Below are 6000 nucleotides of genomic sequence, written 5' to 3'. Positions count from 1 at the left end.
CGGGACTCAGAGGTTGAATGAGCCAAGACTGCACCACTGCACTGAAGCCTGGGCAACAGAGCAAGTCTCCATCTCTAAATCAATCAATCAATCAATCAATCCAATCAATCAATAAAAAACTAAAAAGCCAGGGTCTTACAACCTAAATTCTAAGGGCAATCTCAGCACTGCCCTTGAAGGCCCATGCCCTCAGGCCATCCCTTCCTCCTTTCCAGAACTCCAGTTCTTCAACTATTCTAGTTTACGTTCTTGTATATCCCACATTTGATTCATCAGGGAATTTGTCTGCTCTGCCTTCAAAATAAATCCAGAATCAGCGCATTTCTCCCTCCACTGCTCCCCACTGCCTTCCCTCTCTCCTGGATGACCACAGTTTCTGCCCTTGGTCCGCTCCTGTAGTCTATTCTCAGTGCAACAGTCAGAGTGATTTTTTAAAAAACAGAACAGCTTCGTTGAGATATAAGTCACCCATTTAACATGTACAACAGGCTGGGCATGGTAGCTCACGCCTGTAATCCCGGCACTTTGGGAGACCGAGGCGGGTGGATCATTTGAGATCAGGAGTTGGAGACCAGCCTGGCCAACATGGTGAAATCCCATCTCTACTAAAAATACTAAAAAAATTAGCCAGGTGTGGCGGTGCACACCTTTAATCCTAGCTACTCGGGAGGTTGAGGTGAGAGGATATTTTGAACTTGGCAGGCAGAGGTTGCAGTGAGCCAAGACTGCACCACTGCATTCCAGCATGGGTAACAGAGCGAGACTCCATCTCAAAAAATAAAAAAAAATTTAAAAAAATAAAGTGTACAACAGGGCCAGGCGCGGCAGCTAGTGCCTGTAATCCCAGCACTTTTGGAGGCCGAGGCGGGCAGATCACCTGAGGTGACTCAGGCATTCAAGACCAGCCTTGCCAACATGGTGAAACTCAATCTCTATTAAAAATACAAAAACTAGCTGGTTGTGGTGGCAGGTACCTGTAGTCTCAGCTACTTGGGTGGCTGCAGCACAAGAATCACTTGAGCCTGGGAGGTGGAGAGTGCAGTGAGCTGAGATTGCACCACTGCACTCCAGCCTCAGCGACATTTTAAGATATTTTATTATCTTAAAAATAACAAATAATAACAAATAAATAAAGTATACAACAGGCCAGGAGTGATGGCTCATGCCTGTAATCCCAGTGCTTTGGGAGGTTGAGGTAGGAGTATCACTTGAGGCCAGGAGTTCAAGACCAAGTTGGGCAACACAGTAAGACCTTGTCTATACAAAACATTTAAAAATTAGGCAGGTACGACAGGGCATGCCTCTAGTCCCAGCTACCCAGGAGGCTAAGGTGGGAGGATGGCTTGAACCCAGGAGTTGAAGGCTGCAGTGAGCCATGATCATGTCACTGCACTCCCTCCTGGGTGACATAGACTCTGTCTCAAAAAAATAAATATGTAGGCTGGGCGCAGTGGCTCACACCTGTTATCCCAGCACTTTGGGAGGCCGAGAGGTGGGCGGATCACCTGAGGTCGGGAGTTTGAGACCAGCCTGACCAACATGGAGAAACCCCATCTCTACTAAAAATACAAAATTAGCCGGGTGTGATGGCGCATGCCTGTAATCCCAGCTACTCGGGAGGCTGAGTCAGGAGAATCACTTGAACCTGGGAGGCAGAGGTCGCGGTGAGCCGAGATCGCGCCAATGCACTCCAGCCTGGGCAACAAGAGTGAAACTCCATCTCAAAAATAATAATAATAATAACAAACAAATAAATAAGTAAATAAATATGTAAATAAAACATAAAGTGTACAATACAATGATTTTTAGTATATTTATAAATCTGCATGGCCATCACCACATAATTTTGAACATTTTTCCTTTTTATTTTGAGACAGAATCTCGCTCTGTCACCAAGGCTGGAGTGCAGTGGTGCAATCTTGGCTTACTGCAACCTCTGCCTCCTGGGTTCAAGCAATTCTCCCGCCTCAGCCTCCCGAGTAGCTGGAACTACATGTGCCCACCACCACGCCCAGCTAATTTTTGTATTTTTAGTAGAGACAGGGTTTTGCCATATTGGCCAGGCTGGTCTCGAACTCTGGACCTTGTGATCCGCCCGCCTCAGCATCCCAAAGTGCTGGGATTACAGGTGTGAGCCACCGAGCCCTGCTCTTTTTTTTTTTTTTTTTTGAGACAGAGTCTTGCTCTGTCACCCAGACTGGAGTGCAGTGGTGTGACCTCAGCTCACTGCAACCTCTGCCTCCCAGGTTCAACCTCCGAATAGCTGTAATTATAACTGTGCACCACAACACCTGGCTAACTTTTGTATTTTTAGTAGAGATGGTGTTTTGCCACGTTGGCCAGGCTTGTCTCAAACTCCTGAACTCAAGTGATCCACCTGCCTCAGCCTCCCAAAGTGCTGGGATTACAGGCATGAGCCACCACAACTGGCCAATTTTGTGCATTTTCATCACTCTAATAAGAAGCCCATCCCATTAGCAGTCTCTCTCCACCCATCTCCCAATCCCTCAGCCCTAGGCAACTGGAATGATTTTTAAATACTAAGTCAGATGATGTCACTCCTCTGCTCAGAACTCAGAGCCCTCAGATGGTGTACCTTTTCATTCAGTGTGAAAACCTGAAGGCCCTAGACAGTCTGACCTTAGGGTCTCTGGGCTCAACTCCTTCAACCTTCCCCTTGCTCATTACCTCTTCCAGACACTCTGGGAAAACTATTGCCTGGGGGTCTTTGCACTGGCTGTTCTTTTTGATAGGAAAGTTCTTCCCCAGATATCTGACCTCTTTCAGATCCATACTAAAATAGCACCCTCTCTAAGAGTCTTTTCCTCGCTGTCCCATTCAAAACTGCACTGCTTTTCCTTTCTTCCTTCCTTTTTATTTTGAGACAGAGTCTTGCACTATAGCCCAGGCTGCAGTGGAGGGGCATTAGCTCCACTCCCTGCAACCTCCGCCTCTCTGGGTTCAAGTGATTCTCCTGCCTCAGCGTCCTGAGTAGCTGGGACTACAGGCATGCACCACCACATCCAGCTTTTTTTTTTTTTTTTTTGTATTTTAGTAGAGATGGGTTTCACCATCTTAGCCCAGGCTGGTCTAGAACTCCTGACCTCAAGTGATTTGCCTGCCTCAGCCTCCTCCCAAAGTGCTGGGATTACAGGCGTTAGCCACCACACCTGGCCCACCTTCCCTGTTTTTTTTCTTCTTTCATATACATTTCACCATCTAACACACTATGTATTCTACACATGTAGTATGTTCATTGTCTATCTCCCCCAACTTAGTACACAAGCTCCTTGGTTGGGGGTTGTTTTTAGTAGCACTCCCAGCACCTAGGACAGGACCAGGTACATATTAGGTGCCCCCCCAAAAAATGTGGAGTAAATAGATGAATGGACTCAATAATAAAGGTATGGAGATCAAGGATCTCAGAAGTGGCAAGCATTCTTGAGAGGCAGGCGATAAGACCAACCTGGTGCCCAGCTTTCTCTCTGTCTCCTCTCTACCAGGGCAGGAGTTGGTCATTTCCTCCTTTTTGGTGGAATACTCTGAGAACCTAGCTTGCTCTGAGTATTAATTGATATAAAAGTAAGTACATGAGCTGGCACGATGCCTGTGTCCCAGCTACTTGGTAGGCTGATGTGGGAGAATAACTTGTGCCCAGGAGTTTCAGACCAGTCTGGGCAACACAGCAAAACCTCATCTCAAAAAATAAAAGTAGGTGGAATACTCCCCCATCTCCTTACTTCCTACCCCAAAAGAAAGGATGAAGTATGCCCTCATGGTAGGGAGCATGGATAGGAGCTCTTCCTTAAAACTGGCAACTGGGGTGGTTTGTGACTCTATTAGATGGGATAGGAGTTAGACAGCCGGAAGGATTTACCAAAAGTTACGAAACGAAGTAAAGGAATGAAGTGTCTTCTTCTTTATTTTTATTTTTATTTTAATTTAATTTTATTTTATTTTATTTATTTTTTTTTTTTTTGAGACGGAGTCTCGCTCTGTCACCCAGGCTGGAGTGCAGTGGCCGGATCTCAGCTCACTGCAAGCTCCGCCTCCCGGGTTTACGCCATTCTCCTGCCTCAGCCTCCCGAGTAGCTGGGACTACAGGCGCCTGCCACCTCGCCCGGCTAAGTTTTTGTATTTTTAGTAGAGACGGGGTTTCACTGTGTTAGCCAGGGTGGTCTCGATCTCCTGACCTCATGATCCGCCCGTCTCGGCCTCCCAAAGTGCTGGGATTACAGGCTTGAGCCACCGCGCCCGGCCTATTTTTATTTTTATTTTTATTTGAGACGGAGTCTCACTCTGTCATCAGGCTGGAGTGCAGTGGTGCCATCTCAGCTCACTGCAACCTCCGACTTCCAGGTTCAAGCAATCCTCCTGCTTCAGCCTCCCAGGTAGCTGGGACTACAGGCATGTGCCACCACCGCCAGCTAATTTTTGTATTTTTAGTAAAGATGGGGTTTTAGAGATCATGTTGGCCAGGATGGTCTCGATCTATTGACCTTGTAATCCGCCCACCTTGGCCTCCCAAAGTGCTGGGATTACAGGCGTGAGCCACCATGCCTGGCCAAGGTGTCTTCTCCTCTTAAGGGCTAAGAGAATTAAATCCACTAATCTTCCTGTGTGCCTTCCTTTACATCTTCCTGAATGGTCAGCAACAGATCCTCAGAACTCCAGACCTCATTCCTCTCCAGTTTCCCTTCTCCACTCTTCCTCATCCCTTTTCCACCTCCCTCAGCTCAATGCCATTTCCTGGGGCCAAAATAGAGGACCAGCTCCATATGTACCCAGCGAATATTAAGCCAGGTCGAGAGGGAAGAGCTGACTTCTAATGTATGGCCCAATCACCTTATGCAGTGTGGTAGAAGGGAAAGGCTGGAGCTTCAGGTCAGTCCTGGCTCTGAAGTTGGTCAACTTCTCTGAGCCTCGGCTTTCTCATCTGTTAAATGGGGCTAATAATATCTGCTTTGCAACATGTGCAAGTTGGAAATGGCTCAGTGGCACAGACTAAGCACTTATTTTAATCTTATTTTATTTTTAAAAATCCTTACAGAGGACAGGGTAGGCACTTAATAGTGTGATGATGATGATGATGATGATTATTATTATTAGTGAGACTCCGTCTCACTCTGTCGTCCAGGTTGGCGTGCAATGGCGTGATCTCGGATTACTGCAACTTACACCTCCCAAGTTCAAGAGATTCCCCTGCCTCAGCCTCCCAAGTAGCTGGGATTACAGGTATGCGCCACCATGCCTGGCTAATTTTGTATTTTTAGTAGAGACGGGTTTTCACCATGTTGGCCAGGATGGTCTCGAACTCCTGGCCTCAGGTGATCCCCCCGCCTTGGCCTCCCAAAGTGCTGGGACTGCAGGCGTGAGCCACTGTGCCCTGCCTATAGTATGATTATTATTCCTTGGGCTCCAAAAGGCCCTCTTTTTCATCCCCATGGATAAGGAAGGCCCTTTCCTCCCATCGTTCTCCATCTGGAACTTTCATCTGGACAAGAGAAACAGTTTCACTGCTGGCTTCCCTGCCTCCGGTCTCACCCTGTTCCAATCCAGCCTCTACACTCTGCCAGAATTCTTTTTCTAAAACTCAGTTCACTGCTGAAAATTCCTCCAAAGTTCCCCCATTGCCTACCAGAACACAGCAAGCAAGCGATTAAGAGTTTGGGCTTGGTGTCAGACTCAGGTTTGAAACTTAGCTCTGTCACTTTCTAGCTGTCTCTCTCGGGCCAAGTTACTTCGCATCTCCGAGCCTCTGTTTGCTCATCCAAAAAATGGGATAATAGTACTTGGTTCATGTGGTTATTGTAAAGAAGAAACAAGATAATATAAAGCATTTGGCACACGAGAGATGCTAGCTATGCCTATTATTATGACAACGTGATTTAAATCATAGTTCTTGAGCACAGCATGCAAAGCTGTCTGTAGGAGTCAGACAATAGGAAGAACTTCCCAACTTGCTGAGAAGGATTGTCAGAATGAAGCATCAGGCCTGCC

This window comes from Macaca nemestrina, chromosome 17, assembly GCF_043159975.1.
Source record: "Macaca nemestrina isolate mMacNem1 chromosome 17, mMacNem.hap1, whole genome shotgun sequence".
NCBI classification, from domain to species: domain Eukaryota; kingdom Metazoa; phylum Chordata; class Mammalia; order Primates; family Cercopithecidae; genus Macaca; species Macaca nemestrina.
The sequence above is the reverse complement of the archived record's forward strand: the minus strand, read 5'-3'. Positions refer to the sequence as shown.